The sequence below is a fragment of the Armigeres subalbatus genome, chromosome 2 (assembly GCF_024139115.2).
Source record: "Armigeres subalbatus isolate Guangzhou_Male chromosome 2, GZ_Asu_2, whole genome shotgun sequence".
Taxonomy (NCBI): Eukaryota; Metazoa; Arthropoda; class Insecta; order Diptera; family Culicidae; genus Armigeres; species Armigeres subalbatus.
In genome coordinates this window covers 204,376,117-204,388,356 of record NC_085140.1, presented here as the reverse complement: position 1 = coordinate 204,388,356, position 12,240 = coordinate 204,376,117, and the positions used below count along the sequence as shown (strand labels likewise).

The 12,240-nt window shown below is 39.3% G+C and overlaps 1 protein-coding gene across 5 annotated transcripts in view; it reads right to left on the bottom strand.

The window, feature by feature from the left end:
* Nucleotides 1-12,240, bottom strand: part of LOC134211528 (triple functional domain protein) — a 359,415-nt gene that overhangs the window by 265,015 nt on the left and 82,160 nt on the right. The window lies entirely within an intron of this gene.

Below are 12,240 nucleotides of genomic sequence, written 5' to 3'. Positions count from 1 at the left end.
TCTACCTCGGATCCTTGCTAACGACTGACAACAACGTTAGTCGTGAAATACGAAGGCGCATCATCTGTGAAAGTCGGGCCTACTACGGGCTCCAGAAGAAGCTGCGGTCGAAAAAGATTCGCCACCGCACCAAATGTGTCATGTACAAGACGCTTGTAAGACCGGTTGTCCTCTACGGACATGAAACATGGACAATGCTCGAGGAGGACTTGCAAGCACTCGGAGTATTCGAGAGACGGGTGCTTAGGACCATCTTTGGCGGTGTGCGGGAAGACGGTGTGTGGCGGCGAAGAATGAACCATGAGCTCGCCCAACTCTACGGCGAACCCAGTATCCAGGAGGTAGCTAAAGCCGGAAGGGTACGATGGGCAGGACATGTTGCAAGAATGCCGGACAGCAACCCTGCAAAGATGGTGTTCGCTTCCGATCCGGCAGGTACGAGACGGCGTGGAGCGCAGCGAGCGAGATGGGCAGACCAGGTGCAAAACGACTTGGCGAGCGTGGGGCGTATCGAGGTTGGAGAGATGCGGCCTCGAACCGTGCATTGTGGCGTCAAATTGTTGATTCAGTGTTATCTGTTTAGATGTTAACTAAATAATTGAAATGAAAGAATGTTTTCAAACAAATTTGAATTTCTTTCAACTGAACACTGGGTAAATAAGGGGTGACCAGAGGAGCAAACCTATCCCAACACGAAAGAAATAAACTACCCAAACGTAAGTTCAATCTAGTTAGCTTTGTCCCCGCGTTCGGAATGCTAAATTTGAGTAAATTGGTTTCAAAGTAGTTTGTGTTTACTCTCATGTAAAAATAACACATACCGGAAGTTTAATTTCATTGTCTTTATTTGAAAGAATTCTCGGAGAATTTTAAAGCGGATTTCAAAATGTGCGATGTTTTTAGGCAAAGCATTTTATAAGAAATGGAGTATTGTGAACCACAGACCACAAAAAAATCTTAAATTCAGATATACTTCTATTTAAGATTCCAGTTTGATATCTATGCTTTAGAATGATTTTTGAGGTTTTGGAAGTTCTGTAATGCTGATATAATTTTCTAAAATTATCAATCAGGTCTAATTATTCTATTCTGGACGTTAACCACGGGGCATTTAGCACCGAATGTAAAGTTTACAAAAGATTATTTGATCGGAAAAAGAGCAGCTTACGTTTCAATGAATAGCAACCAAGTTCCAGTAGTAATGTGAATAAGTTAAATATTTTGTATTTCAATATTGCTGGGTTATCCACAAACTACGTTGCTTTACGTAAGATTGTGGAGGATACACGTCCGTTTTAGTCTTTCTATCTGAAACACATATTATCGACATTGATGCTTTTGATCAATATAGTATTCCGGGTTACAGTGTGGCTGCTTGTTTATCACATTCGAGACACACTGGCGGTGTTGCTATTTATGTCAAAGAATCGGTTCAGTTCAAGCTTCAATTAAACGAAGTTTGTGATGGAAACTGGTTCTTAGGCATTACAGTTGTACGTGGCATGAAGATGGGTAACTATGGTGTTTTGTATCACTCTCCCAGTTCTAATGACCAGCGATTTGTTGAAATTTTTGAAAACTGGTTGGAGAGGTTTCTAGATCATAGCAAATTAAATGTACTCGCTGGCGATTTCAATATCAATTGGTGTGACGTTCATAATTCGAAGCATTTGAAACATTTGGCAGATTTTTCAACTTAAAACAGAAAGTTTTTGATTATACGCGTATTTCCCGGCACAGTAGAACTTTAATTGATCATGTTTATTCTAATTTTGATTCAGTTAATACTGTTATTAATTGCGATTTAAAAATAACCGATCATGAAACAATAGTAATCAATGTTGATGATAATAAAGGTAATAATAGTAATGTAAATAAATTGAAGTGTTGAGGAAATATTCGAAACAAGCAGTTCCGAATCTTGACGCACGAAACGTGGATTTTCAAACAAATGGCGGATCTTTGGATCACAAATCAGCTGTTCTCACGAATGTCATAAAACCTGTACCAATCAATTAGTTGAACAAAGTTTGTATCTCAAAATAATTCGAACAGCTGGTACAATTTAGACCTCTTGCGCCTTAAACGTAAAAGGGATAAGTTGTACAGAAAATTTTGTAGACATAATAGTGATTATCGTTGGAATAGGTACCAGGTTGCGCGTAATAAATATTCGCAACGTTTGAAACGTACGCGATGCGAATATATTCAGAGGAAAATTGATCAACATCAAAACAACAGCAAAGAGTTATGGAAAATATTGAAATCACTTTTGAAACCTAGTACTAGTAAACCGCGGTCCATAACTTTTGATGGCACACTAGAACTATCAGAACAATTAATTGCAGATAAGTTTAACGAATATTTTGTCAGCAGTGTTTCATCGATTAATGCATCTATTGAATTAGTTGATGAACCCGACGAAATCCGACAGCCGATCAATGTTAACTGTAGATTTGAAGGCTTTCACCCAATAACATTGGAAGAATTAAGGAATATTTGCTTCTCGATGGGAAAAACGGCTGGTGTAGATAACGTAAATGCAAAAGTGATACAAGACTGCTTTGATGTCATCGGAGACAGTTTGCTGGACCTAATTAATGAATCTATACAAACTGGGCACGTGCCACAAGTTTGGAAGGAATCTCTTGTGATTCCCATACAAAAAGTTGCTGGAACGATTAAATCCGAAGAGTTTCGTCCCATCAACATGTTGCACACATTAGAGAAAATTTTAGAACTTGTTATTAAAGGCCAGCTGCTAGAGTATTTAAATAATAATAACTTGCTCATACCGGAACAATCGGGATATCGAGAAGGTCATTCTTGTGAAACCGCATTGAACTTGGTATTGGCTAAATGGAAAGAAAAAGTAGAGCGGTGTTGCGGTGTTCTTGGATCTAAAACGCGCTTTTGAAACAATTTCTCGGCCCTTATTGTTAAAAACAATTCAGCGCTTTGGAATTTCGGGTTCTGCTTACAAATGGTTTGAAAGCTATTTGAGTGACAGATCTCAACGGACTGCTTTTAACGATTGTGTATCAAGTCCCGTGGAAAACACGCTCGGCGTGCCACAGGGAAGTGTATTAGGGCCTATTTTATTCATTATGTACATAAATGACATGCGACGAGTCTTACGATTTTGTGATATAAATCTTTTTGCTGATGACACCGTGCTGTTCATTGCAGCTAAAAACCTAGAAGAGGCCGTTTCACACTTAAACGAAGATTTGCATTCTCTAAGTAGATGGTTGAAATATAAACAGTTAAAATTGAACATAAGTAAAACTAAGTTCATGATAATTTCGCGGAACCGAATAAGTGAAAATGTCTCTGTTATGATGGATGATGAGGCAATTGATCGCGTACGGGAGATTAAATATCTTGGCGTGATTATTGATGACAAGCTAATATTTGACAAACATATTGACAATGTTATCAAGAAAATTGCCAAGAAGTATGGAATTCTTTGCCGATTAAAAACGATTTGACCATTGCTAGTAAAATATTGTTGTATAAATCAATCATCTCTCCTCATCTGGATTTCTGCCCGTCCATCCTATTCTTGGCTAACGGTACACAAATATCGAGATTACAGCGTTTGCAAAATAAAATAATGCGCTTGATTTTGAGATGCAATAGGTTCACTTCCTCAACTTTTTGTTAGACGCCTTGCAGTGGCTGTCAGTGAAGCAACGCATTGTTTATTTGACTATGGTGTTCATTTTAAAGTAATTAATGGTTTGCTGCCTCGATATTTGTGTGATCGAATTGAAAGAGGAAGTGACGTTCATAGATATAATACGAGAAACGCGGTTGATGTAAGAACACCTTTCTTTTGCATGGTGCTTCACAAAATTCATTGTTCTACAAGGGTGTAAATGTTTTCAATTCGATGCCTACACACATCAAACGTGCAGCGACACTAGCACAGTTCAAGAGACAATGTATTTCACACGTCAAAGCTGCATTTTAGACAGCTACTCGCCATTTTTTTCGCATTAAATAATTTAAGCATTGACGAAGCTTTACCTAACGGATACTTTTGTGTGTTTTATTTTATTTTATTTATTGTTTTTGGGGCATTAACGACTACCATGATCGCCTCGATGATGATGATGGATTTTTTACTTTATTGACGTAATTATTAATTTAACTTTTCTTTGTGTAGTCTACAAGAGTTTGAGCCTCGCGCGAAATACAGGTATAAATTATTTCAAATTTAATTTTCGTGTGCCACATTTTGATCTGTTTGAATGATTAGGAGTGAATGACTTTTGTATGGTTACTGCTGAAAGAGTTTTGAATGTTCGATATAGCTATCCAGTAGATTGTTTCGCGGTTAAACTGAAACTTTTGATATCGACGGAGCGGTATCACAAGTGTTGGTGCCTGTATTGTCGAGAATCATGAATACTATAGATACATACTAGTTGTTGAGCGAAAATTGACTTGATACGCGATTCCTGGTGAAACTTTTGAAATCTGTGCGAGAGGTATCACAAGTTTTGCATTTTCATAGAGCTGTATGTATCACTACTGATGTTTTAGCAAGATTGCGGTTTTGGAAAGATCAGTTTTTAAATTTATATTTTTTGCTGTATAGTGATGTAAAATATTCAAATTTATATCTGTCATAAGAAATCGGATCGTTTTTCTTTTTGGAAATCCGATTAAATGCATATCAATTAATTATCCTAAAGATAACTCGTCTAGCTCAAACCCTTGTAGGGGTATGTGGCGGGACCATCATCATCATCATCTAAAGACTGTGTTTTCTTGAATAGAAACAATTTAGAAGTTTTAATTAAAAAATATATAACACTAAGCAGATTTAAGAGCAAATGTTTTTGTATATCGAGATTAAAGCGAGGATACGTGAAAGGATCTTGGAAGTGAAAGGGCTATCGGTTATGAATTGTTCAATCTTTGATCTGAAAAATTCATTCCTGAATTTTCTGAAATCTTTGACACTTGAGAATAGTTTTTAATTATTTACAATGCTCTGAAAATCTACGATGTGAATATGTACAATGTACATTATGTGGAAGAGTTTGATTTGAAAAGTGTATTGGAGGTAACCACTTTCCGTCGCTTGGATTCAAACTCATGACCCTCATTACTGAGGGCAAAATCTTACGCATAATGTACATATTCACATCGGAGTGGCCAATACCCGAAAAATATTTTTGATTGAACGGAGTTTTCAATTTCAAAAAAATCAGCGTCAATCAAATTCCCGGTTAATTCCCGGTTCAGTGGCCACCTTGTTCTGAATCTTTAGAAAATTTCTTCTTTTTATTGGCATTGCTACCTCGCAGCTTAATATTCAGCATTTCTACACTTAATAACTGCGAGGTTTTAAGCCGAGTTACACAGCCGTCTTCAGCAAGGTCTTGCTTTTTAGCCACGCATCTTACCGCACTGCTAAGGAAGACATTTGGAAACTCTGGTAGTTGATTGCTAATTTCTTAAAATTTCATTTCAATCAATTGAAAATTATTTTTTCGAACAACAAAATTTGATGGTAAAAAGTAGGTCAGCGATGCAAAGGTTAACAGTCCAGAAGTTTGTTTTTTTTTCAGTACATTATTTGCACTATCCATTTGAAAGTGAAATTTATGAAACTACATGTTCAACTTGTACATATTCATATTTACCAGAAACATGGTTTTCTTTCGCCGACGAACAACACACTCTCTACCAAATAACAACGCATTAATTAGGATTTCTGTACAGTAGATCTACTTATAACCGAGTGGTGCTTCATAGCGACGTCGGCATTTCCCTCGACTATTTTTTTATCCCGCTGACAATGCACAATACCATTAGCGGCAAACAGCACGTGCAAATACCAGCGCTAGCGTGAGATTTATGTTTCCATCGCACCCGGCAAGGTTTTCCACTTTTCTCCACTCGGTCAAACGAACACAATCATATGTAGCTCGTGCCAAGTGCGCCAAATGCTCCGAGGGATTTACAGAACCGGAAGTGACACGGTAAACTAACTTCACAGGACGATATGAATCTCAGTTGAAACATTTACAGGGGTAGATTTATTTGCTTTCAAAAAATCATAAGCCCTGTATGAAACCATTGTCAATTCGATATGTATTGAAGAATAATCTCCACCGGAGATTTTGCTTCATAGTTCATTGCACTTCAAATCAATCGATTTTGTATGGCAATTGTCATTTTTTGTATCTTTCCCTCGCGACAAGTTGCGGATAATTTGTTTTCCATAGTTTTGGTCAGTCGGATTCGTTATTATGGTCGCTGCGCCGACTAATTGGCATTCACAAGATGTTTTGGGCGGCACTTGTCTAAGCAGCGGAAATATGAAACAAAAACGCGGTTTGTGGAAAATTAAAAGCCAGCAGCGCGGCACAAAGATGTAACACAGCAGAAACGTCATCGTAACTGGTTGGGTGTTGTGCTCAGACCCAGGAGCAACAGGGGTGAAGAAAAGTGCGATTTGAGCATATCGTAACATACGAACGATGAGTTTTTCCAACACTTGAAAAGCAAACGCAATAATTGGAGCGCGGAGGATCAGCCGAATAGCAACATAAACCAAACCGCTTTGTTACTTATTTGTGTATATATGGTTGGATGTACAAGTATAGAAAGACAGCGGGGCGCTGATTGAATGTATGAATGGATGTAGTCAATACGCGGCGGAACGCAGAATCGCATTGCTTCTGGATGCCTTCGAATGGAGTGTTTGGCTTTGTTTTACAACGATTACATTGCATGGGATTATGTAATCACGAATTAGATTACGCTAATCCGTAACGAGTGTATGAAAATTGTGACACAATCGACGACAAACCGAAGTGACATGTCGGAGGATTAGTCTTATGTAAAACTTCAATACATCCTCTTCAAATGAAATAATCCACCTAGCGGTGTTAGTGTCTTTCTCGTGCGATATAAAAGGTAAATCGCACATAAGAAAAGTCTAAAATAGTATTGTTAGGTGGATAGGTCCAGTATCCACATTTGGTTATAGTCTTTTCAAGAACCTCCTTCGAACTCAACTTGTTGCGAAAAAATCGGATGAGTACAAGTGCCAACAATTTATTTTTACTAATTGTGCGCAAAGTCCTTCTTCAACTCTTGTGGCAAGTATCTCTAATGGCGGTAAGCACCAACGAGGATAATACTCGATTTAATACGGATTTTTGATAATCCGGTGTTAAAGTTAGTACCTCGAACGGTAAGCTTCAAACTCGTATTAAGTACGCATCCACTTTTCCCTTTGCAGAGTAGTGAGAATGTGTGTGTATGAGAATGATGGAATCATAAATAATGAACGATGACTCTTGCTGTTTGTTTTGTTTTCTACTTCGTGAGAAATTGCGTTGAGTTTGTTTATACAGAAAAGGAAATTAACTTCTTCAGGCATAAAATCAACTAATTTAGCCTGAAAATGAACATATGATACCTATTTGAAGATATAAGTTTTCCAGTACAATACCTCAAAGGTGATGGAAATGCATCTTTTGGAGAGATTCACGGCAACGGCAAGGACTTGAGCAACGAGGGCTTTCGATTCGAGCGAAACGGATTATAAAATCACAAAAATCAGAGTGCTTGGTGAAATGAAAAGTATATTACGGCTGGGCGTCTCGTCTCGCTGACGGTTGATTCCAGCGACCGTTGGGTGATTGTCTGAAATTTCCTATTTGTCCTGTTGGAGCTACTCCGGAGACTCCGGACGAGTCTGTCAGCGCATGACCGTTGATTCTCAAAGAAGTGAACGGTTTGTCCGGAACGATTTGTCCGATGTGGATTTTGAGGTGTTCTGTTTATGTAGTTTTATTTTTTGGAATGTGTGTTTGATTTCCACATTCAAAATAGCCTTTTTGAAAAGTTTAATTTAGGCAGAAATCATAAACCAAAAATTCTGAGAGAATGTGGGGAAATTCTGTGAATAGCTATAAGAAATTGCAAACAATATTTCTGAAAAAAGGAGTTCTATGGATCAGCCAATTTCTGCGTGGTTATCTGCAGAAACAACAGTCTCAAGCTTATTGGCAGAATCATCTTGGAGGAAAAGGGAATTCCTTCGAAAAAAATTCCAAAACCTGAATAAGGGCTCAAATGATTCCGAGAGATGGTTTCTCTGAACTCTTGAAGGATTTTTTTTCGGCAATCATGGAATATTTCATTCGAAATTCCTAGAGGATTTATATTGGAATATTTGTTAAAATTCTGTCAGATGCAATTCTTCCAGAACTGTTGGACAAACAGCCTTGGGATTTCTAAGCAATTTTCTCACACCGTATCGGATTTCATTGCAAAAAATATCTGATTTTTTTTAAAGGAAGTATATTAAAATTCCTATAGATTAATTTTCTATGACTTCATGGATGAAAATTTTGAAAAAAATCTCAGTATTCAAAGAGATATTTTATCATAACATCAAGAGGAATCTCAGGAAAAATTTCATCGGATTTCCAAGAAGAATTCTCTGAATCTCAGCAAGTTTCATCCCAGAATTGCACGACGAATTCTCTCAAAATTCTAAGAAGGATTCTTTTAGAATTCCAGAAGGATTTTTTCGGAGTACCACGAGGAATAGATTTTTTCGAAATTTCACCAATTTTTAGGAAAAATTCTCTCAGAGCCACAGAAGGAATTATCTTAAGATCCCAGGTAAAATTCTTTCAAAATTCCAGGAGAAATTTTCATGGAATTTAATGAGAAATTCTTCAGGAATCTCAGGAGGGATTCTCTCTTAATTCCAGGAAGAAGCAGGAAGTCTCTCGAATGTTCAAGAGGAATTTTCTTTGAAATTTTGGAAACATTCCTCTTCCTCCAAAACATCTACTGCAATGATATTTTTTCTGGAATCCTTTCGGGAATTCCCCTAAAATTTCTCCTGGAGTTCGTGTTTGAGTTTCTCCTGAAATGTACTTTGAAGTTGTTGCAGGAATTCCTAGAAGATCTAGGATTCTAGAAGAATTCCTCCTGGGAATTCGTTCTAAAGTACCTTCAGGAATTCATATAACTACAAGAACAATTCTTTGAAGAAGATCTAGGAGAAATTCCTAGGAATTCCTGGAGGGGTCCTACTGAAAATATATTCCAGGAACTCCTCCAGTAGTTCATATGGAGTTCCTGTAGAAATACCTTTGAAAATCCTACAAAATTCATTGGTCTAGAAATTTTCCAAAAAAATCATAAGGGTTGTGTACAAGACACGACCGCCCGACGTAAACTACGTAAAACAGTTTGGTGAAATGAAGAATCTAGTGCCAGTGCAAGAATACATGTTTGCAGCAGCTCTCTACAATACGCGCTCGTTATTCTACTACGAACGGCAACGTAATTCTGCTTCGACGTCGTACTTTGAACAAATTCTTCTCGCCTCAATCTTCCTATGTTTAAAATGGTGTCCATGAGAAGAATCGATTATTTCCCAATAATGCATATTTCGAATCACTAACGACCACACGACCCACGCCATAGGCTGGAATAACAAAACCAAATAAGAATCTTGAAAGAATTAAACTTGGCTGCCACTGAAGCCATCCATGCGAATACATATTTGTAGCATCTCCCTCCGACGCGCGCTCGTGATTCTGCTACGGAAGCCAGGCAACTTTATGGCGTCTCCAAGCGGTAAATTTGCACTTTGAAAAAGTTCACCTCGCCTCAATCTTCCTTTGTATAGAATGGAAGCCCTGAAAAGAACCGATTTTTCCAATATCCCATATGTATTTGGAATAAAATTTGCTCAGCAACTCCGCCGATGCTTAGAGATGTCGTAAAATCTCGATTAATCGATTAGTAACTAATCGATTACTCTCGATTCTTGACGATAAATGAATCGATTCATCGTTGAGTAGTAATCGAATCAAAATTAATCGTTTATCATAACGATGAATCGATAGAATTGAAGTAATCGAAATCTAATAGTTGTCGTAAAATCCCGATTAATCGATTACTCTCGATTCTTGTCGATTATTGAATCGATTAATCGTTGAAAGTAATCGATTTAAAAATTTATCGATTATCACAACAAATAATCGATTAATCGAAGTAATCGATTAATTTGCGACATCTCTACCGATGCTGGGATCGCTCTCCGCGATATTTCAAATGAAATCCGTATATAGTAGTAGTAAAATTCTTCTTTATTTAAAACATGTTTTGTTCTACAATCATTTTTATACATGTACAGTGATCGGCCGGCTTGGCCCTCCAACTTCAATTTCAATTATTGTTATTATTATTATTATTATGCTATTACTTAATTTTTAAAATATAATGTATCATGACGGCCTTTAGGAGGCGCTGGTGTGTTTTTTAAAATTTGATAACCTAACTACTATGTACACTAATATTTACAATAAAAATCTAGGTTGGATTGGAACTAGCGCCCTAATTGGTGCCTGATCCGAATGCATGCAACGGACCCTAAACTTTTCTTTACACTCACCAAAGTGTTCATGTAAGGTTTTTATTCCGGTCAGTCGGTGGACCTCGGATGTTCTTGTCCTGGGAGAGGTATTGAGGATCATCCTCAAGAATTTGTTTTGGCCCCGTTGAAGTTTGAGGTGGTGGGTTTTAAAGCAGCTCTCCCAGACCGGCATGCCATATTCGATCACAGGAGGATGATTTGCTTGTAGACAGCAAGCTTATTTTTCAGGGACAATGACGACCGGCGGTTGATCAAAGGGTACAGTAGTTTCAACAAGACGTTACACTTTGTCACCGTTTTGTCAACCTGTTGCCTGAAAATAAGCTTGCTGTCGAGGGTCAAGCCAAGGTAGCCGGCCTCATTGGCCCATTCCACAGTCGTGCCATTGAGGATGATTTTACAGTCCCCAGGCGGAACAAGTTTAGGGATTTGGAGTGGGGAAAATGATGACCTGGGTCTGCGCCGCGTTGATACAGATCTTCCGGCTGGTGAGGTACTCTGTCAGGGCCTCCAGGCCTCGTTGGAGTTTTGCCACTAGCGCTCTGATCACTCTACCGTTGTAGCCGATGGATGTGTCATCTGCGAACAGAGGCAGAATGCCGCCTTCTGGAGGTTCTGGCATGTCGGAGGTGAACAGATTGAAAAGCAGGGGCCTGAGGATACTGCCCTGGGGAACGCCTGCGACGATGTTGTGCGCATTGGAACTCGCTCCGCTGATTGAGACCCGGAATGTCCTTGCCGACAGGTAATTGTTGATGATTTTCACCAGGTAGCTGGGAAGATTGTAGCGTTGTAGTTTGTACACCAGGCCATCATGCCATACATTGTCAAATGCCTTCTCGACATCGAGTAAGGCCATGGCGGATGTTTTCGAGACAAACTTGTTCCGTCTGAGGACGTTGGTAACTCGGGTCAGTTGGTGTACAGTTGACCGACCGCGTCGGAAACCAAACTGTTCCTCGAGCAAGATGTTGAGATTTTCGGCAGACTCAAGTAACCGATGATGAATAGCTTTTTCGAATAGCTTGGATAACCCTGAGAGAAGGCTGATGGGTCGATAACTTTTGGGGGAGGAAGGATCCTTCCCAGGCTTCCGGATGGGGATGACTTTCGCTGACTTCCAGGACGATGGGAAGTAGCTAAGCCGGAGACAATGATTAAAGATCAGCGAGAGGTGCTCAAAGAACGGAGCACTCATGTGTTTGAGCTCGAGATTCAGGATGCTGTCGAAGCCTGGGGCCTTCATGTTCTTCGACGATTTGATATAGGCCGTCAATTCGTCAGCTGAGATCTCCAACTCCTCCGAGAAGTCGTTGGGAATCAAATGGATGTTGTTAGCATGCTCGTTGACGGCTGCTTCGTGTGGACTGACGATGTTCTGTCCAAGATTGTGTGAGCTGACGAAGTGACGACCTATTTCAGCGACCTTCTCTGCAGGAGTTATCAAGCGATCCTTAGAGCCATTATTGTCTAGTGGGATCAAAGGTGGAATGGGCCGAGGCTTGGATTTTAGAATTTTGGTCATTTTCCAGAACGGCTTAGCATAATCTGGGAGAGTGCGGATCTTATTCGAGAAGTCGTTATTTTTGAGGTCCACCATTCTGGCCTTGATAATTTTGTGATTCGATTGCAGCGTGCCTTAAGCTCAGGCAGTCCAGTACGCTGAAACTGCCTGCGAGTGACATTCCGCAATCGAATCAAATCTTTGGTGAGTGTATCGATGTTTAAGGAGTTGCTTACCTGCCGAGCCGTCGGTACGTGTTGCTCTCGGGCCGCCGTGATCGCCTCCTCGATAGCGCACAGCTGGC